The following is a 22,893-nucleotide window of genomic DNA, read 5'->3' as shown; positions in this document are numbered from 1 at the left end:
ATACCTGGTAGGTACTTTGAACCCATGGGTTTTTGAATGCTCTACTAAGTGTATGTCAGTGACTGATTATTTCCTAATGTCTTCTTTCCCTAACATATTCTTTTAAATAGCCAATGAATTTGAGATAAAATGGGAACTTAAGGCTTCAGTGAGTTCAAGACCTGGATTCTGTAAAGCAGGTTTATAGAGTAGGATGACTGCAGGTCTGGGGTAGTAGACCAGGATTCACTTCCAATGCTGACACCCATGACCATGCCAAGTTACTCAAACTACAAATCCATTTACTCATCTATAAAATGTGGTTATTAGAAGTACCTTAATTCATATAATTGTTGACAGTGTATGAGAACTAATGAAAACAGTACTTAGAATGATGCCAGTGTATAATAAGCCTTCAATACATGTTTTTCTTTTCCCTTACTTTCTTTTAGAAGACAAGAAAGCTAAAGGCCTCAATGTGTTTTGTCATAAGTCAAAGAAGAACAGAAATAATAATTAGAAATCAAGGTGCTGTTTGGCAATGTCATCTATGCAGTTCACAGCTGTAGGCTCAGGTGCTTGGATTATTCTTTCAAGTTTCTCCGGCTGATGTAGGGCATAAATTCTTTTCTATATACAACTTAAGATGAAAGAGCATTTAGCCATTGTCTGTGCCATGGGTTCTTGGCTTGCCTGCAAAGCTGTGTCCTCTACATAGGGAGAGATGCAGACCACACCATGATGCCTGCATGAGGGAAGGTGGCAGGACTTCACTGCTCTGCTCTCTGTCCATAAAAACAGCCATTACTTTTTGTTGAAATCCTGCCATACGCCAGGATAGAGGCTTTTAGAGTATTTTATATACATATTTTATATACATATACAAACACAATTCTCAGAACAGACCTATGAAATAGTTATTATCTTCCATTCTTAAGCTGAAGAAAATGAGGGATGTGACTTGTTCAGAATCACACAGTAAGTTGCTGGTCCATCTCATGAGAAAATCTATGTGTTCTCCTTGAGAAAGCATTGCATAGATAGATCTCATTCCTGACACTATTACTGTGACATTCTCATGATCCTACAGAGTTTCCCAAAATTTAAAATACGAAATTCTGGCCCTTCACAGGGGGAATATTGTCGAATAAATAATACACAAACCGAAACCTTGCTCTCAGGTAGGAGGTGGTAAATTACTTTTCTTATCATAGCAAAGGACAATGAGGGCATTTTTTTTATTAGTACGTTTGTAGTACATGCAGATTGTGATCATCTTGGAGAGTGGGTACATGTGCATAATAGAGCTTGATTCTTTTTTTAATACCTTTTCCCTTTCCCCCACCTCCCTTTATCCTCCAAGTCCCTTTTTCCAATTTTCCTTCTTGTCATTATGATCTTATCTCATGTTTATGACATAAAATATTTACATGCATTTAGTTTATTGGGTGCTTTACATGTCATATCTTTATTCTACTTATTTCCCCTTTCCTTCTCCCTCTCTACAATGGACAGCGTTCCAAGAGGGCATTTATTTTCAAACAAAACTGAGTTGAGTCACCTAGCATTGATGCCGAGCTCTCCTGTGCAGCTATTAACTGCAGTATCCTGGGCATGCCTTAAATGAGATGCCTTGAGGTCTGAAGCACTTGGAGTTAGAGCCGAAGTCATGGTTGTGGCTGCTAACATGGTGTGAATGTTTAAAGCTCTAATCAGAAACCTACTTACTGGCTTCACAGCACTTCTGCTTTTGATGAGGAAATATGCAATTCCTGAGGGGTGAATGTCAAATGCTCATAAATAGAGAAGCATCTGAAATATCTATGAGCAATACTTATTTATAGGAATAATTTATCCACAGTCTTTATGTGCCTTTCGAGCTCCAGTATTTATCTGTGGTGTTATCTATCACTGCACAGCGCACATATATCCACATGTGGCTTCTATTTATATGCCTAGAATCTGTCTCCCTAATTGTTTTCAAATCTCTAACTAGTGGGTACAGTAATTTACCTCCTGCCAAATGGCAGCACGTGCTTCTCTTTGACTGTTAATTCCATCCACTGTAAACATGTTGGCAAATCATTTGTCCATCCATCCATGACTTTTCCCCCACATCCATCAGCAACTACGGGTTTTTCTGTTTGCCATGTCCAGCCCTATCACTGTGAGGCTCTTTTCCTTATGTAGTGTGTTTTTCATATTCACCTTTTCTCTTTCTTTTCCTGACCATCCCACAAATGCCTTCATGTGTGAACATTCTCTGCACAACCAATAACTACTGTTATCTAACAGTGACCTATGGATAAATGATGACAAACCATTCACTTTGGATTTCCCAAGGGTCATATCCCACAGTCAATTTTACGGATGTGTTCCTTTAGGCCAATTTTGTAAACTAAGTCACTTCATCTGTAAGATCTGATTAGTAATATAGTACACATTTTCTAGTGTTGGTGTTCTTTTAGGGTGTTATGTGTTTTGCCTGTGCAACTCATATTCTCAAGGACTTACTTATATAAAGTACCTTTCTTTTCTTAAAATTGTTTTATTGGTATACTTTAGGTATACAATATCTTTACATTTATCATTGGGTGCTTGTACCTGTACATGATGAATCTTGGTTCTTATTTTTTCCCTATTATTTGTGCACCCTTCACCCCCTCCACCTTTCCCTATTTACATAGATTTCATTTCCATTTTTTTTCTTTCCTCATAATTTTTCCTTTCCCTTCTTTCCTTTCCCCTTCCCCTCCCACCACCCCTACATGTTTGGACCTTTTAATATTTCAAATTATCAATTATTCATTTTAATCATTTTAATCCTTATTTATACTTTCAGTTTCTCACACTAGAGAAACTATTCGGTATTTACACATGTGTGTCCTATTTATTTCACTTAAGAGTATGGCCTCAATATGCATCCATTTAGCTATAAGTGTCTCTAGTTTCTCATTCTTTGTGGCTGAGTAGTACTCCATTTTATAAAAAAACCCCACATCTTCTTTATCCAGTTTCGAGTTGGTGGGCACTTGGGCTGTTTCTTAAACACTTACTCCATATAGAGATTATAATTTGTACTTTACATATTATTTAATCCCAAGATATTTCTAAGAAGTGAATATTGTTTTTACTCTAATTTCTTAAAATGAGAAAACTAAGCACCATACATTTTGGTAATTTGGACAAGAATGCAAAAGCAGGAGAGGCAGGAAGTAAGATTCTAAACCTAGTTTTTGGATTCAAAGTACCATATAAGTCCCATTACTGTATCCTTAACATATAGAACAGTACCAGGCAGTATAGAGCTAACCTGACTATGAGCTACAGCTGTCTTTGAAGTTACATTATATTTATTTTTTGTGTATAATCACTATTTAGTTAGTTTGATCTTGTTGATTACTCCAATATTTAACCTAACTTAAAAGTGCAAGAGAATGTTTTAGAGTTGGCCATTGCAAATACATCATTTTCCCCCCGAGGAGGAAGGATGCTACACTAGGGTCAGTGATGAAGCTATAATAAAAAACATTTCTGGTATGCTCACTATATGTTATATCACACAAAACTAAATATTTGATATATACTATCTTATTTGACCCTTACAGCAAATTTCACAAGTAGACAGCATTGTTAGTCAACTGTAGAAAAGGGAAACTGTGTAACATAGAAGTCTAGAAACTTGTCCAGGGTCACATCGATAGTAACTATTAAAGTCAGGCTTTCAACACTGATATTATAGCTTCAAAGCCTCCTTATACTTGAGAGAATGTTTAAACCTCTTTAATGTTTGTAATATAATTACCCACTTGATTGGCTTGGGGGGTGCCCAAGGGATTGGTAAAGAACATTTCTGGATGTGCCTGGGTGGGTCATGGAGAGGTAACCATGGGGTCTATATCTGGTACCTTATCCTTTCCTTTTTGGCACTGTTTCCCTGCTCTGTTTCATAGCCACCACGAGCTAAGGAGCTTTGTTCTTACATGCTCTCCCACTAGGATGTTCCTGCTTTGGAGGCAGCGGACCATGGGCTGAATAAAATCTCTACTCCTTTAAGTTGTTGGAATTGAGTATCCTATCACAGTGTCAGAAAAGTTAGTTAATAAAAGCTTAATTTTTAGTGTGAACATAATGGGGACCATATTGCCTACCGCTGAGTCTTATGAGAATTAAATGAGAAACTGGTCTTAAGACAGTCCTTGGCACATCAAAGCATGTGCTCAATACAAGAAAATCATCAGTCATAGCTGCTTGACTTCAAACTCCCCGAGAGGAAGAATTATACCTAGTTCACTTGGATTTTCTCAGTTGTACCCAAACAGTCTGTTACTCTCTATGGTTGATGAATAATAGATGCCAGTGAATGAAATGGAGGAGAAAATGTATACCTTCAGTGGGGATCAAAATTCCCTAGAGGAAATTTAGGAACAGTGCCCTTCAGGAGCGTCTGAGGTCTTGGAGAAGCATAGGGTTTTTTCCTAATCACTTTTCCATCCACCCAATAAAATAAATAGGACCCGAGTCCGCTAGTAAGAATCCTCATCTTTTGGAATCCCATTGACTTCCCTAAGGGCAGAAGAAGACTGATGCATCTTCCCATCTCCCCACTAACCCTGAATGGGCTTGCTGGAAGAGCAAGAGACAGAGACTCTAAGTACAAGTAATAGAGGAGCTCCTTGAACAACCTCTGCTGCTACCTCTTTATCACTAGCTGCCCACAAGAGATACAAGCAGAGCACAGATTTTTTTTCCTGCTGTAAGTGACAGGCCAGTAAAACTTTTGAGACCCATAGAAGAGTATGCTTATCTAAAACACATGTGTGTCTGCATTTTCTTTCCCTCTCTTTCCCTCTCTCTCTCTCTCCTCTTCCTGCCCCCTCTCTCTCCACTCCCTCCATATAGATGACAAGAAAGAAAGAACAATGATGGTAGAAACTACCAAATATAAAGCTCTTGGGATCAGTTGTTGAACAGAAATCTGTGTTATGGAAACAAGTACCAAACCACAATTTGTAGTCCTATAGTGCCAACACTCCTAATGTCCTTCTCAATTGTTCCTAAGTCAGGCCTTAATGAACAGGTTTTGTTTTATTACTGTCTGCACTTAACACTTTCACACTTCTCAGATGGTAGAAAAAGGGGAGAAACCATATATGTATATGTGTGCATAATATAAATATTGTGTACAATGTGTGTATAATGTAGTTATTAATATTAAATAAAAAACATTCTCAAGATGATATAATTAAAAAATCCCAGAAAGAGAAAAACCACATTGCTAACAGAAAAGGAAGAAAGGAGGGATGATTCTGTCAGTATGGCTTTGATAATCAGTAATAATGGCTGGAGTGCATTGAGAACTCACTGTGCGCTGGAGGCTGAGCTCAGAGGTGCACGAGTCACCTGTAGTCCTAGACATATGGCACAAGGGTGGACTTCACCGTGTCCTTTACAAACACAAATTTGGGGCCCGGAAAGGCTGAGTAACTGGTGTAAATTTCACACTAGGTGAATGAATAACCTAGGTTTTTAAGGCTTTAGGATACTCAGCCTCCAAATCAAGCAGTAAGGTACAGCAAAAAGAAATTTGGGGGGTCAGACCAGAAACAGGCAACACTCAGAAGCTGATATTTGAATATGTTCAAATAGCTTCTACTTCATATTTAATCCTGTGGTCCTTGGTGGAAAGTCTAATCATCCCACATTATATGTAGCAATACTGAACTCAGAGAACGTCTTTAAACTTTCTAGGTTCACACAGTAAGTAATCACTGGAGATGGAATGTGGAATCAAGTACATCTGATGCTAAATCATTTCATTATTCATAGAGCAGCAAGATGATGAAGATGTATTTGCCTTCCATACTTGCATCCTTACCTCCACATCTTCCGTTACACACATGCATCCTTCTTGTGTACTTTCTGCCAGGTTCTGTATCCTTGTAAGGTCTAAGTGACATCCAGAGACCTGGTGTGGATGGCTGAGCTTCTCCTCACAAGCTCTAACCCACAGCACACCAAAAGAATGAAATCTGTCTAGATAGCAGAACATTTTACCAGAAACCAAAAGCTTTGATAGCAGTGCTGTTTGAACCCAAAAGATTGCTTCTCAAGTTACACAGATTTATAAACAATGACTCTTCATGGGAGATGAATTTTCATGAAAGGGGCTAAAGGCCACTCTCACCCAAAACTAGCCTCTCTGTAAGGACTCTACTAAAAAGGGAGATTTGCTTTTCTTTGAACTGTTCATTTTTGCACTCTATTTCCAGGCACATGGATGCTCAATGTGGGCCAGTGAACATTTCCTGTATGAGTGGAAATGTCTACTAGCATTCTCTGTGCGAAGAGACTTGCTTGGGTGTGGCTGGAGCTGCTTCTGACATTCAGGATGACCAGTTATGCTGGAAACACTCATCCAGTGATTTGTCCCAGCTAGACTCCAATATTAACTCTATGAAATGTTTTCCAATAAAATAATCAGGGTTAAGTTTGCCCTGGTCTGAAAACTTGCTTTCCCTAATCATAGGGAAGCACAACCAAACAGGGAAATGATGAGTACTGGCTTAGTGTTAAGTCTTTGTTTTACCACCTGGAAGCCATGTGGCCTTAAGGAAGATAATCAACCTCTCTGAGATTCTGACTCTTCTCTGTGAGTTTTCATTTATTACTTAAAGGTTTAAAAATATTACAATTACAAGTATTATAATTGAGTACCTGGCATCGTAAGGGAGACATAGAGGCCTAGATTCTGCATAGAATCATATTTGAGGTCTGTCATAACCACCTTATTATATATATTATATATATATATATGCGTGCCAAGATGCACAAACACAACAGCAGACTATAACCTGGGAGCTCCCTGAGATCATAATCTGGTTCCCATTTATCTCCAGCCCAGGATTTAGCACTGCATCTGACAGTCTTACGGGAATAATGGTTTGGGCTAGTAAACTGCCTCCAAAGATGTTCCCCTAGCCCCCACTGAATGGAGTTTTAAGAGGCCTTCTGCTAAGTCTGGTTTTTCAATCCTTTTCTTTACCATCTTCTTTTGAGCAATTATCTCTCCACTTTCATTCTGTATTTTTGCACTTTTCCTTGTTATTCCCTCATATCACACTAAATAACATGTCTCCCTCCTGGGGTTTACTTTGAAATCTGTGCTATAGATATTGCACCACAAGCAAGGGCTCAGATCTGATGTGCCAAAGTAGCTTGGGGGACCCAGGCCTGTGTGTAGTGGCTGTAAGGTGTTACTGGGCCGAGAGAAGAAGGGGAACTGGGAAGAAGAAACATTCTTGGCAAAGACTTAGAATAAAAGCACAATCTCAAGAGTGCAGTTCCCAGAAAACATTTGCAAAAGAAGAGGGTCAGTTGTGGGCTGTGGTGAAGAAATTATGAAATAAGAAAGAAACCAGACATAAAAAATTAAGACATATATTCTAGACTGGATTGAGTATATATACTCATATGTCAGGAAGCATCAACTGAGCCTCTTTGAGGACGCACTGCCACACTGAGTGCCTGAGATACTCTGGAAAATGAGACGGGCACCATATTTTCATGATCTAACTCCACTGGTTAACATGTAAGTACTGGACAGGAGAAACAGGATGACCAGTTAGACAGTAGTTCCTAAAGTACAACTAAAAGATAACAGTGGCTTGGACAGCATGCTGGCCATGGTGGAAGGGGGAACAAGGGCGTATTGGAGAGGTACTGGATATATTAAGTGTATAAGGATGGCTGATAGATTCAGTGACAGGTGAAGGAAGTTTCCAGCATGATGACTGGGTTTCTAGGTTGTCCAGCTAGATGACGGGTGGGGGTTGGGAGGTACAGGGCCCTCGGATGAGTAGGAGGGGGACACAGAAGAAACCAAGAGCAGTTTTGGGCCCAGGACTTAACTTCCACACTCCAGATGTGAAAACCTCTGCCATTAGCTTTACCTCTCTGAGCTCATTTTCCTTATTTGCAAAGTGAGCATAATAGTGTCTAGTTCATAGTGTTGTTGTGAAAACATGATGAAACAAAACACCTAATGTGCACAGTGCAATGTCTGACTCTGAGTTTGATTCTCACAGACAACAGTGACTGTTCCATTGCTAACATAATCTCAGACCAGGTAACTAACTTCGCTGAACATCAGTTTTTTGATCTGTCGAATGGAAATAGGAACAGTGAGCACATGACCTTCTTCTATGAAGCACAACACATGACCACGGGGAGTGCTCAATGCACACTATTTAGCATAAATGTGCATAACGTCCATAAATGTGCTCATTTTCTGTTTGGTAGAAAGAGCAAGAGGTAAGACTGTGAATGAGCAAATTAATCATGAACAGAATAAGCACTTTACACAAATATTTGCCTGGCTTTTCTAGTGTCTGTCTTTGCTGGAGTCATGTTTTAGATCTAGACCTCTACTTTCCAGTCCATAAAATGAGCATGAATTTGGCTTCTACTTTATTTCCTGGTAACCATGGAGAAAGTCACTCAAGAAAAAGACTCTCACCCAACCCCCCAAGTAATTGAGGGTGTTTGTACTGTCACAGCTTTGCTTCTACCCACACTCGGAGAAAGTGGGCACTTTCCTTCAAAAATTCACAGAAAGCATCTCAGGGAGGCTGGACCGGGAAGGAAGAAGACAATGAAGAAGAGAAGGAGGTGGATAAAAACAGCCTGGGGCTGACTGTGAAAGACAGTCTGCCTGCCTGCTGTCCACCCCTCTGCAGCAATGTCAAGCTGGGTTCCACCAACAGTGATGGGAAATCAGATATAGGGACTATGAGAAGGCATATTCCAAGAGGTAATTTATCTCTGGAGGCTGAACCTATGTAATGTCCTTACTAATCTTGGGCTCCTGGGTTATGAAGCCTGCCATCAGGGATGAGATATATTTCCAATAAGTCATTGGAGCTAATCAGTCCCTCTCAAAGTGAGCTCTTAGAGAAAAGAACAGGATGAACAGCTCTGCAGCTCCTGAGCAGGGGTCCTGCAGGATGAGAGGTCACTTGATAAGGGCCTCTGCCCTACATGGATTCCACCATCTCCCCTCATTTTAGAATTGGCACAGAGGGAAACACAGAATGCACGAGCACAGGAAGATGAAGGGATCTGTGTTTGATAAGGTTATGATTAAATCAAGGTTTTTCCTCTAATTACACTGCATTTAAATAAATGCAGCCTTGTAAGTAATTGTAATTGATGTGCAATTAAACATGTATTTATATCACCACTGCCTTTCCCTGTGCAGCTGTCTATTCCTGCTTCTCACTGTGGCTGAAGACAGTGAAATCTGGCTGCTGCTCAGGAGGATGAAGCTCCACTTGTCCCACATGGATCACTGGCTCCAGAGGCCCAATGGGAGTTGGGAACAGAGGGAACTATAGTTGAGTGGCTTAGCCCTCTAACTCTTTGGTGCAAAGACTCACATCTTAGAACTCAAGAAGCACTCATAGAAATGCCTCTATACTCATGAACATACAGTCCTATAGCCCTTCGTGGCCTGATAGTAAGCTCTTGAGTCTTTTGTTTATTGGGGCTTTTTGACCTCTGAGTGCCTGGACCTGTGTTTCATAAGTAATATTTACCCAATAAATAGTTGTAAAAACAAATTTTCAGTATAATGATGAAAACTTCCACTGAATTTACATAATTCGTTCTTCTAAAGTATAAATGGGGCAGTTACAACATGAACAAGTGAATTAAGCCATGTGTTGAATTTAAGACTTAGACCTGGACCCTTATCAGGGAAAAAGTGAAGATGATGTAACAAGAGCACCATGGTAAGATGCTATGTCTTTCTTTCCCATTTCTATCTGCCTTTGAATAGAAGACAAATCTCTCATCTTCTTTTTGTGGCAGATGGTCCATCAAATTAGGACACAGTTATAAGGGGGATTGGCAAATCACACTACATAGGATACTACGAAACCCATGAAAAAAGTGAACAGAAAGATCAGGGTCGGGGCAGGGGATTTAGCACAGTGGTTCCAGCGCCTGCCTTGCAAGCGCAAGGAGTTTGATCCCCGGTACCAAAAAAAAAAAAAAAAAAAAAAATCAGGGGCAATTAGGGATGCAAATCAATATAACATTGCATGAGAGTCATCACGAAGTAGTTATGACAGTGAGATGCTGGGTGCAAAGTCTGAGAACTTGTAGGTGTTTTATCTATATGGAAGATAAGAGGCAAATAATACAAAAAGAGGGACAGGTAAGCTATTATGTGAAAATTTAGGCTTTATTCACATCCCAGAGAACATTTATTGATCTTCTTAGCTAAAATAAATCATAAGGCTGAAGAAGGTGTACTCTTTTTTTTTTTTCAGAAGGTATGGTCTTAAAATGGTCTCTAGTCCAAATTCCACAAAGGTTGAAAACTGGCTCAAAGATTAAAACTAATGGAAATAAAAAGCAATTAAGATGCATGTGATGCTGGGCTCAAGGTTGACTATTTATTCGGGACCTAGATAAACGTGATAATCCTTTGGCTTGACTCTCCTCTGGCAGTGATGGAACACATCCAGTTGGGCCTTTTGTCACCCATCAGAGTGCTAATTAAGGAGCCAGAGAAATACCATGGTCCACCTCATTCGTTTGTGTTCTCCTGCTGAAAGGACACCATGCATCTCCCTGACAACTAGTCATTACGGGGGCATATGGAAACCTCAGGCTCCTGCCAGGGATGGTGGAGCCCTAAGAGCCCACACTGGCCCGAATATCAGGCCACACTGAGCTCTGAGCCACACTGGCCTGAATATCAACTGCCATTCCAGGGCTCAGAAGGGAGGCACAATGTCACCAGCTAAGGTGGCTGGTACATGTTGGGGACTTCCAAAGGAGTGTGATGAGAAGCCTTAAGGGGATAAATAGACAAGAAGGGAGAGACAGCTAAACTTGTGTTATGGCAATTTTCTGAGTTCTGTTTCAGATCCAAGACACTGAAAAGGTACAAAATGATTTTTGGCAGTTTTAAAAATGCAGTACTTTCCACTTTTATAGCTCTTAATTATAGAGCACTTCCCTATGCAATACTTTATTTGACCTTTATCCTCTGGCAGAGATTATTATCTCTAAGCGAATAATTAAAAAAAAAACCTAGGACCCAGAGAGGTTAAAGAATTCTTCAAGGTCAGAGCACTATATACATGACAGGGCTGGGAATAAAATTCCAAGTTTTCATATTTCTAACTCCACTGTTCTTTAAAAGCCACTGTTCAAATAAATGGGCACAAGGGATCATTTAGAAATGATGGAAATGTTTTAAAATGAGATGTGGTGATGCCTGCACAAATATGTAAAATTTCTACAAGCCATTGTACACTTTAAACAGGTGAATTTTATAATATGTAAATTATATTTCAGTATGGCTCTTATAAAATTAAGGAAGTCAAGTGTAGTAAGTAGAGCTTGGGTTTTGATGTTATTATACCATAGTCCAGATCCTATTTCCAGCTCTGATGCCCTGTACAACCTTGGGCAAGTTCCATAATTTCTTTAAACATTAACTTTCTCATCTCTAAAATTAGAATAGTGTTATCTACTTCTCAATGATGCTGTGAGGATTTGGCACTAAAGTAATAGTAGCTAATTTTATTTCTGTTATTTCTTTTTTTTTTTTTTTTTTTTTTTGGTACCAGGGATCGAACTCAGGTCCTTGTGCTTGCACAGCAGGTGGCGAAACCACTGAGCTAAATCCCCGGCCTTATTTCTGTTATTTCTGATGCCTACGAATCTTGATATAAAAATAAGGTAATTTGCTCTCCACTGCTTTCATAACTGCTCATGCTGGACCTTGGATGAGCAAAAAGCAAGCGATACAGTCTTGGTCAAACCTCTGAGCCACTGCTTTTAACTGACATTCAACTAGCAAATGGCAGTGGTTCAGCACAGTAAAGGCATACTCACCCTCACCTTTGCCTCAAATATGGGTTTTCAAACTTGGCTTCTCATTAGGATCAGGGATTTGTAAAAACATTGATACTTTGTTTCTACCCCAGAGATTCTAATTTAATTGCTATAGGGTGTGGTCTAAACTTTGAGATTTTTTATTCTTCCATGTATGATCTTAATTGCAGCAAAGTTCAAAAACTCACTGGCTTCCAAGTCTGACCATAATATGATGTGTCTGGGGAACTTTAAAAATGACCAAGTCTGAGCCTCAGACCCATAGATTCTGATTTAATTGGTCCTGATTGTGGTGTTTGCACAGTAAAATTTCCCAGGTGATTCTAATGTGCATCTAGGCCCGAAAACCACCGATTCAAAACTCAATAGGGAAGCTGCTTTATACGTATGGAATTGACTCCACAGCACCCAATCTTTTCTCTCTTCCCTGCTTCCAGAAAATGGGTTCACAGGATGCTACGATGGGTGCTACATTGGATGCTGACCTGGAGTATTCAATCCTAAGCCTTCTGCTGTGAAGCAAGACCTGGGGTATTTAAAACCTCTAGGAATGGAGAAAGGATATTTTTAATGAGGATAATCTATCTGCAATATATATAAGAATATTGGGAGAGCAGCTATGTGTTCTTCATTTCACATAGTCTAAGTGGTGCACTGTAGATTGGATGTGGGACAGAGATTCCAGGTAGTGTCAAACATTGTAAGGTGCTTTAGGAGACTGAGGAAATGATCAACTATTGATTTAGCCATTCAACAGTGTTCATGAAGTAGGCCCTTGGAATAAGTTTTGTGGCAATTGTAAGCAAAGCAGATAAGCCAGCCTTTTCAGCACTTAGTAACAAAACATAAAACCTATCATTGCTGCAGGCAAGCCATTTACTAAAATGAGTCTACTCTTCCCACGCCTCCCTATTTCTGTGTGAAGACAAATCTCTGAGGGCCACAGCAGCAACCCTTTCAGAATGGCTCCCATGTCCTCCATGCCTGAGAGCTGGTCACAGACCCCACTGTTCAGTGTTCCCCTCCCTCCCTGATCCAGGTCTGAGTTGTTGCCCTGCTTTTCTTTCCTACCACTGCCCCTACTGATCCTCTAGTTTAATTTATCAAGCTAGTTTGCACTGTGGAGACCCTGAGAACAGGAGAATTAGAAGGGCCCATGAAACAGGCAGAAGTAATCCTGGCAGATTTGGTCAGAGAAACCTGCTCATTTTTAAAGGAGTTTTAAACAAGTTCTGGGAAGATAGCAAGTTTTACTTTCTATCTTCCCAGACAGGTCCAATACGTAGCTTATCCCTTCAACTGCATCTCCAGTTCTCAGTGCCCACAGCAGAATACCGATGCTGTCTCCTGGACCAGCTAATGGACCTTCCAGTTGTCCCTATCAGATCTGTCTTCAGCCCTTTCTTACAGGGTTAAGTGGACAGCATAAGCCAGTTCTAGCCCACTTACATGTGAGATACAATCAGCCCCTGCCCCAAATCCCCAGGATTTAAAGTCTCAGGAGCCAGAGACCCACAGGTCCAACTCTTAATTTTCTCCCAGGGTTTTATATCCTGAATTCCTTTCCTCTACTTCTTGCTTTCATTCCCAGAATAGTACAGGAGGGTGATGGTATCAGGAAAGCACTAAAAAGGGATAAGAGTAGATGATCTTTCCATTGCTCCAATATGTGACATCATTCACCTTTAATTAGATGGTCCAAAGAACCTTGTAAGTCTAGTCTGTTCAACAACTGGCCCTTAAATCCTTTCAAATACATTTTAGAGATGATGCCAGGAAACTATTACTAGTTTTGTTTAGCCTATTTTCCTTACTAATAGGTACAGCACTAATTAATGAGATGTTTCACGCAGTATTCAATTACTGTAAACATTACCTGTTATTAATGTTATTGATTAAAAAAGACTTTTTCTTTTTATGTTTTGGAATAATTGCATGTTGAAAGGAGTAATTGATGAGCACTTGCTATGTAGAATGTGTCATTTTACAAACTTTCATATTTAAACTTTACAACAATATATGAGGCACACTTCACTTCCATTTTATAGGTAAGGGAAATGACCACAGAGAATTTAAGTAATCATAACAGTATTTTTTCTGTATTTTAATAAATATGCTTAGCAGAGCATAGAGGAAAAGACAGAAAAAGAAGATGGGTTTTGATAGAGAATATATGATCTGAAAGGATTCATACAACAGACAGAGGTGACATAGCTGGTGGGGAATTTGTGGCATGAGGGCAATCAGGTCCATGGTTCTTTGGTAAAATTTAATTAAAATCTGTTCATAATAATGATATATGATGGGTACTGCAGGACGTGAGTGAAGAGCACTGAAGTGACAGAGATAAGATTGGGAAGTCAAATAAAGCAACGAACATGCCCTCTGCATATTGATAATTCCTCCAACATTTAATCCAGTCATGTGCAGTCACTATTTAATAAAATAATGAATGAGAGAATGAATAAGTAATGTTCATGCCCTTAGGCAACAAGAATGGTAACACCCTGCTACTTCTTAAGCCTCAATAAAGACTGCTCCTTTGGAATCTAGTTAGCAGTTGTCTTAGTTACTTTTCTGTCCTTGCTAAGACAAAATACCCAACACCCAAAGTTAAAATGGGAAGGTTTATTTAGTTCACAGTTTGTGGAGGTTTCAGTCCATAATCAGCTGGCTCCAAGGCAGGGTGGCTTGGCAGAGGGGCACCGCAGAGGAGAAATATTTCAAGGCAAGCAGAAGACATCAAAAGCAAGCAAGAGGCCTTAACAGCATCTTTCTTCCCCTTTTATGCTATCCAGACCATTTAGGACGGGTAGCACTCACACCCTTAATCCTAGCGCCCTAGCTTAGCACCATGAATCAATTCCAGCATCCCACACTCTAGATCCAGCTACCTCAGAAAAACCACCACCCATGACTGCATGAGGCTTTAGAGGGACATCTAAACACAGGCCATAACAGCAGTACATTTCAGCCTACACTGAATAGGTGTTTTACACTTGTACAGCCTGAGCAAAGCTATCCTTTATGTTGAGCAGCCAGGACTGATCAAGATTGAACATCACACTAGAACAGAGAAGGATAAATTTAGGTCATGGAAACTACAGAGCAATGGCATTGATGTCTCTTAGGCCAGTATGACTAGAAGGAAAATCATGAAACAACATATTCTTTCTTTTCAAAATTGTACAACTTGTGATTGAAAAATACAATGAATATTTAATATTTTTAAACCTTATTATAGTAAAAGACATATTCCCAAAGAAAATCGCATACTTGTGTTTTGAGCAAGGGGAAGTATTTTGAGGAAAATTAGTGGCAATGTGTCTTTTACTATAATAAATTTTTAAAATTTAAGTTACCATAGTTTTGATTATCTCTAATTGATCTACCATTGATGACAATTTCAAAAGCTTCATAATGTGTCCTCATCCACCTTATTTGTGGGATCTGGCACCATGCAACTTCTGACCCTTCCCTAAAGTCAAAAGACCATGAAAAGGAAATATTTACTTGATTGACGACATTGAGGCAGCCACAACAGTGCAACCAAAGACTCATGAAAGACGACATCCAGAACTGTTTCAGAAAATGGCAAGAACAATGGGATAAGTGTGTTCAAAATGAGGGGGAGTACCCTGAGGGAGATTAATGGCAATTTGTCTCTTCTTGTAATAAAAAAATGTTTAAGTTTCAACATTCACCATATTTGTTGATCGCATTGTTTTAAAAAGATCACAAAAAACAACCTGTTCTGTGTCTTTTCATAGAAATGAAAGCATGCTGTAGACAGAAGGCCATTCTGAGGCAAGCACAGTGCTGCTGAGGCAGGAAAAACCTTGCCGTTCTGAATGCTAGCAGCACAGACTGCTCAAAATGAGGCTCTGGACTCAGAAGATAATAGAAACAGCTCCCAGAGGTCACAGCCACAAAGCCTGCATAACCTGTGTCATGTCTGTTACTTATGGAGCTCAGGGATAAGATTGCCCAGAGTTTCTACTTTCTTCGTTCCAGATGTAATTCCATTATCATCTGAAATGAAGTCTATACAGATTTGTGCAATTGTATTCTCACATAACTTGCTATTCCCATACTTTCCTTGTAATTTGCATAAGATTGACCCCCCAAAATATTGGAAGCCACCATCTTAGTTTCATGACCTCTTGTTCTACTTAGCAAATGCCCTCAGATTCAGCGGATGTGAGAAATTCTGATTTGAATTCCCCAGCCCCATGCTGATTTGTGTGCAACCATTCTACTGGAGAGAATGGCTACTTATTATGCCGAATGTACTCCCAATGTGCATAGCAGCCTGCCTGTTTCTACAGCCAGAGAAACTGCTTCTTAGGGACTCTTCCTTGAGACTTGCAATTTGCTGAGGCAAAGCAGAGAAATCTATGTAAACTGGAGCCATGCAACACTAAAATGTGCTGTAAATTGCACTCATTTAAAATTTTATACCAGTAATCTTTGTTCTGTCTCCTTCAGACCTGGCAATGGAAACAAGAGATTCTCAGATTATCTTCCAATGAGAAAGCACCTCTGGCTAGATAATGAGTAGCACAGCATTTTCAATGGGCATGTAGCTCTGAATCCAGAGTATCCACACAAACTCCAGCTCAGCCTTTCACTTACTGTTTGATTGTAGTGGGGTTGATCGCTGTAGTTGATTTCCATTGTGAGGATTAAAGGAGTGGCAATTTGTAAAGCACTAAAATAGTCTCTAGAACACAGAAAATGCTGAAGACATATTGGTTTTATTAATATTATTATTATAATCTCCTCTATCGCCTTCATCCCAAATTCCTCCCATGCAAATCTACTTCAATGGATTTTCTCACTGTTTTCCCACTACGGATCCTCAGTCTGTATCAAAACAAAGTCTCTTGAAAGCTTGGCTTTCACTGTTCCCTGTTTAATATAGGATGACACAGTCTATTTTACAGAAGTAAGTTAAAGTACTTGAAAGAATGAGACAAAACCTGTATATTGTGTTCAAATCTGGAGACTACATTTTATTTTAATTTTTACTTACTTATTTTTAAAAACAATTAATTAGCATAGGTTTGTGATACCTAATGAATAAATTCATTGTGGAGAATTGGCACATACATATATCACATCTTGATCCTTTTCACTTCCCTTTCCCCTACTCTTCCTCCTGTCTTCCTTCATCTCCAGATCCCCTTTTCATTCCATATAGTCTACCTCACTGTTTCCCATCATCTTTAACCTACAGTGTATAATTTATTACACTTACCATTATCAACTAAAAGATGCATCCATTTTCCTACAAAGTACTCAAATTTATCCTTTATTATGGCAGAGTAGTAGTCCACAGTGTTTTGATGCATTCATCTGTTGATAGGCATAGAGGCCACTCTGGTGACTACATTTTAAAAGGGATGTTAGTGACCAAAGATATGTCAAGATATCAGAAGCCTTGATACAATATGACAAAAATAGATGAAAAGGAACATCATGTTGAAACTCCAAAGAGATTCCCCATCATATATATGGATCCATTGGTAGAGGGTAGAGTTGGAGATGTTTGAGGACATCCTCTCAAACATCATTTGATCACTAAGCTATCCAGAACAGTGACATTCATAGAAAGCCATATACAACATAAAACAAAGACTTATAAAAATGGAATAGAAACAACAGCACTTAAGTACCATGGTGGAAAATGATTCTATGATTTAGCCAAAGTAAGCCCCAAACAATGGTTACTAAAGTTACTAAAAACAAAACAAAGGCAGCAAAAACAAAAATTTGTGGACAAGACATCAAAAGTAAGAGTGAGAACAATATATTTTCTAAAATTTTGTATCTTTCCACAAAATTATGAAACATTAAAAAGAAGAGGAATATGCAATTCATTCTCAGAAAAAAAGCAGAAAATGCAGTGAATAGCAACTGTCTTTGAGTTGACCAATATTTGAACTTTTTACCCAAGGATTAAAGGTAACTATGTAGAAACAATTAAAGGAAAATAAGATAACAGTGATTCAAGATGTATAGAGCATTTCTACAAAGCTACAGAAATTGTAAAAAGAGCCATATGTAAATTCTGGAGTTCAAGAATACACAAACTAAAAAATTTCCTTATAGAGACCTGATAGCTGAATTGCTATGTCAAAAGAAAATATCAGTAAATTTAAACATAAAAAATCAAAATTATCCAATTTGAATAACAGAGAAGAAAAGTAATTGTGGATAAATAATTAAAGGAAATCAATATATACATCATGGGACCTCCAGAAGAAGAGAGGTCAAAAAATCTTATGAAAATATAGTGAATACATACTTCTCAAATTTGATATTAATCTAAAATTCCAAGAAAGATTAATACAAAGAGATCCACATCTAGACATAGTGTAATGAAATCTTCATAGCTAAACATAAAAGGAAATTCTCCTTATGCACAAATGAAGAAAAAAACAAACTATTGGTTGACTTCTTGTCAGAAACAATGGAAGTTACAATGTAGTGAAATGACGTGGTCATAGCAATGATAGCAAAACAAACCAATGAAAAGATGTCAGCCATCCAAGAAAAGTATCCTTTAGAAATGAAGATAAAACACATAGACAATCAAAGCCTAAAATAGCGTTTTCTAGCTGACGTGCCATATAATAAAAAAAAATTCATTTATGTTGTTAGAAAATGACACCAGGTGGTAACTCAAATCCAGAGGAAGAAATAAAGGCTAGAAAAGCTAAGGATATATGTAAATATAAAAGAATATGCACATGCACACATTTTTCTATTTTCTTCTCTTAACTTTAAAGTAGAATGTTTAATAAAATAATTACAGCACTGTTTGGACTTTTAATATATAGGTGTAACATAAATAACAGTAACAGAACAAAAGATGGTATGAAATTTTGTAGCAAGTTTCTATATTATATCAGTATTCAATCTAAATCAGGTTATTGTAAGTTAAAATCTGTATTGTAATTTTAACCTTTAGTCCAACCACTAATAAAATAACTTTTAACATAGCCAACAATGGAATAAAAATTATCTAACTATGTAAAAACAAAGACAGCAAAGGATCAATAAAAGAACAACAACAAAAAGGCTAGAGACAAATCAAACACAAAGAGTAAAATGTTAGATGTAATTCTGAGGTAAAAACAGTTACAGTAAATGTGAATGGATAATACTTTCCAATCAAAAGCCAGAAACTTCAGACTGGATACGAAAAAGTTAAAATCAAACTGTAACTTTTCTACAGGGGATACTTTAGATTAAAAAGCACAAATACAATTTAAGTAAAAAGGTATAAAAATATGATAACCATAAGAGACCTGGGGTAGTTGTTTTAAGATAAAATATGAAAGTAAAAAGATAGAAAACATGTATACTCCAAAAAGAGCTGGATTGATTATAGTAATATCAACCATATTGTTTAAGGACAATATTAAAAACAATGAGGAATATTTAATAACAATAAAAATACCAGTTCACTGAAAAGATATAATAATTACAGATATATTATATAAGCAGTTAACATAGCTCCAAAACAAATGAAGCAAAATTGCAAAAGTGACAAGAAAAATCGACAAGTCCCAATAATATTTGAAGACATCAATTTCATTCCCAGTAATGGATAGGACAACTAAATTGAAAATAAGCAAAGATGCAGAAGACCTAAGCAATACTGTCCACCAACCACCGTAGTTGGTGGACATAGCACTGTTCTCCCAATGACTGCAAAACACACATTTCTTTTTAGAATATGGAGTTCCCGGTAAGAGTGTGCAATTCCCAGAATTCCATAAGAAAATTTCAGGAAAGATCATATGCTAGAATGGTAAAACAAGTTTCAACAAATTTAAAAGAAATGAAATTATATAATGTATGTTGTCTGACCAAGACAGAATTAAATCAGAAATTCAAAACACAGCAAAACAAAACAAAACAAAACAAAAATTGGTGTGAAGATTATTCTGCAAATATTTAGAAATTCAAAAAACAGGAATAACTTGTATAAAGAAATAAATCATAAGAAAAAATAGTATTTTTAACTGCTTGAAAAGGAAAACATGAAATATCCATATTTAGAAGATGCCGCTAAACCAATGCTTAAAGTGAATTTGTAGCTTTAAACAACTACATTGGAAAAGCAGGAGATTTTAAGTTAATACCTTAAACTTCTACTGTAACAAATGAGAAAAATAAATAAAATAGACCAAACTATAATCAAGCAGAGAAATCAATAGTTTTCTATGATTAAAATAGAAAAAATAAAACAAAACAGTAAATCATTGACATCAAAAGTTCATTCTTTTGTAAAGATCAGAACATTAGCAAACATCTAGACTTATGAACAACAGAAAAGAGGAAGGTAAGGGGGAAGAAAAAATTACCAAAATCAGGAATTAAAAAAGGTTTAAAAATTAATAGATATTCCACAGCAAAGATACACTAAGAATTTAAATAAAATGGACACTTTCTTAGAAATATAGAATTTAACAAGTCTGATTAGAGAAGAAATAGAAAATCTAAATACATTTATAACAAATAAATTAAGTATAGGGATTTCAGCCAATCAAACAGGATTAAAGTTCCAGAATAAGTAATGGTTAAGTGATTTTTGATAAAAATGTGGTTTCATGGGGGGGGTGTCAACAAATGACTCTGTGACTATTGATATCCATGTCTAAAATACATAAGTAAATAAAATCAACTTACACTTTTAACCTCATTCCATATGCATAAATTAACACACTGTCCTAAATATAAGAATTAAAACTTCATTATATGAGATGACAATTTAGGGGAAATTTTCTAAGTATTTGGATAGGCAAAAATTTCTTAAGTGTAATTCCAATACATGATTTATAAGATTAAAAATCATTGTTTTGGATATCATCCAAATCAAAGGTTTGGTACATCAAAAGATGTCATTAAAAAATAAAAATACAAGCTACAAACTGAAAGTCAACATTTGAAAATTATGAAGAACTCTTGAAAATCACCAATAACTAGTTTAAAAAACAACTGTTTAAGAAATAAGCCAAATATTTGAAAAGATATTTCACCAAAGAAATATATGAACAACTAGGGTGTGCAAGAAAAGATCCTCAGTATCATCAGTCATTAGGGAAATGCACACCCAAAACATAAGGAGACGCCCCTACACACGCACTAGAACAGCCAGACTAGACAGGCTATGACAAATGCTGACAAGGACGTAGGGAAACTGGAAGCCTCACACCCTGCTTATAGAACTGTAAAATGTGCAGCCATTTGAAACAGTGTGGGAATTACTTAAAAATTTAAAACATTTTTGCTGGGTGTGGTGGTACATGCCTGGAATCCAGCATTCTGAAATGCTGAGGCAGGAGGATCACAAGTTCCAGCCTAACTTGGGCAACTTAGCAATTCAATGAGACCCTATCTCAAAATTTTAAGAAAGGGCTGAGGATGTAGCTTAGTGTAAAGGTCTTGGGTTCAGTCCTGAGTACTGCTCACATGCACACACACATGCGCACACACATCACATAGTTAAAAACATTCTTACCATACTCAGCAATTCTACTCTTAGTAAAATTTGAACAGACCCATAAAGCAACTTGAAGATAGATATTCACAGCAACATTATATACATAATATCCACAAAATGGAAACAGTCTATATATCTATCAATTATGAATGAATAAATGAAATGTGGTATCATATATCTACACAGCAGAATACTACTCAGCCATCTAAAAGGAACCAAATGCTGACACACACTACACAATAAATAAATCTCAAAAATATGTTGTGAGGAAAAAGCCAGATGCAAGAGACCGTGTATTATATGATTCTATGTGTACAAGGCTTCTAGGGAAAAAAAATCTGTAGTAAAAGAGAGGTTAGTTCTTGTCTGGGCTGGGACTGGGCAGAAGGGGAACAGGATTGAATTCTGTTGGCACAGGGAAAACTGGGACAATGATGATATTCTAAAAGTAGATTATAGTGACAATTCCAAAATTCCACGATTTGCTGAGAACCATTGACCCTGACACTTACTGTGGATGGATCTTTGTAGCATGTAAATCATCTCTCAAGAGAGCTGTTAAGAAATATCTTCAGTATATGCTTCATGAGGTCAGGGGCTAGCTGTAGAGCTTAGTTAGGAGACATTAATTCAGTCAGTCCAGAAATTTAAGGTTTGAAGGAGAAAGGAAAATATTTCATCATTTTCAGTTGCTTTGTTCCCCAACCTGGGGGATAATGTTTGGGAAGCCTTCTTCTGAATAGTATCATAAGAAGGATAGAACAACATAGTGGCTACTACTGCTATTCCACGATGGTCACGCCATGGTAGATGAGGAGCTGGTGGCGCTGAGGAAGCAGAGGCTGGCTGAGCTGCAGACAAAACATGGGGATCCTAATGATGCAGCATAACAGGAAGCAAAGCACAGGGAAGCAGAAATGAGAAACAGTAACTTAGTGCAAGTTCTGGATCAATCAGCCCAGGCCAGGTTAAGTAACTTAGCACTTGTAAAGCCTGAAAAAATGAAAGCAGTAGAGAATTACCTTATACAGATAGCAAAGTATGGACAGCTAAGTGGGAAGGTCTCAGAACAAGGTTTAAAAGAAATCCTTGAAAAAGTAAGCCAATAAACAGAAAAGAAAACAACGGTTAAATTCAACAGAAGAAAAGTAATGGACTCTGATGAAGATGATGATTACTGAACTCAAAATGTTTAGAGACTGACACTTAATGGAACAATTTTAGGGCAGAAGATAAAAATCCATTTAAATGTTTACTTTGTTTTGTCTATATGCCTTTAAAAAAATAAACTTGTTATGCAAAAAAAGTTGTTTAAGTATCATTAAAAGAGGATAGAACAAATAAACAAAAAACCCCTCATTTTCGACTTGATTAATTTTCCTGTGTTATAGGCTCATCAGATATCCCTACATGAAAGCTAGTATCGAATCCAACTTCCACCACTGTTTTCACCCCTACTGATACCCTTCCTCCATTCCTTAAGA

General features: G+C 37.6%; 1 protein-coding gene and 1 pseudogene across 1 annotated transcript in view; one reads left to right on the top strand and one right to left on the bottom strand.

Moving 5' to 3' along the window:
• Positions 1–22,893, bottom strand: part of Agbl1 (AGBL carboxypeptidase 1) — an 832,602-nt gene that overhangs the window by 53,073 nt on the left and 756,636 nt on the right. The gene's annotated exons all lie outside the window — the stretch shown is intronic.
• On the top strand, positions 22,213–22,719 carry LOC101722566 (programmed cell death protein 5 pseudogene; annotated as a pseudogene).

Source organism: Heterocephalus glaber, unplaced genomic scaffold, assembly GCF_053883595.1.
Source record: "Heterocephalus glaber isolate CG9 unplaced genomic scaffold, H.glaber_assembly_v1.0 deba00001531, whole genome shotgun sequence".
NCBI lineage: Eukaryota > Metazoa > Chordata > Mammalia > Rodentia > Bathyergidae > Heterocephalus > Heterocephalus glaber.
Note: the sequence above shows the minus strand (reverse complement) of the source record. Positions and strands in the feature narration are given on the sequence as shown.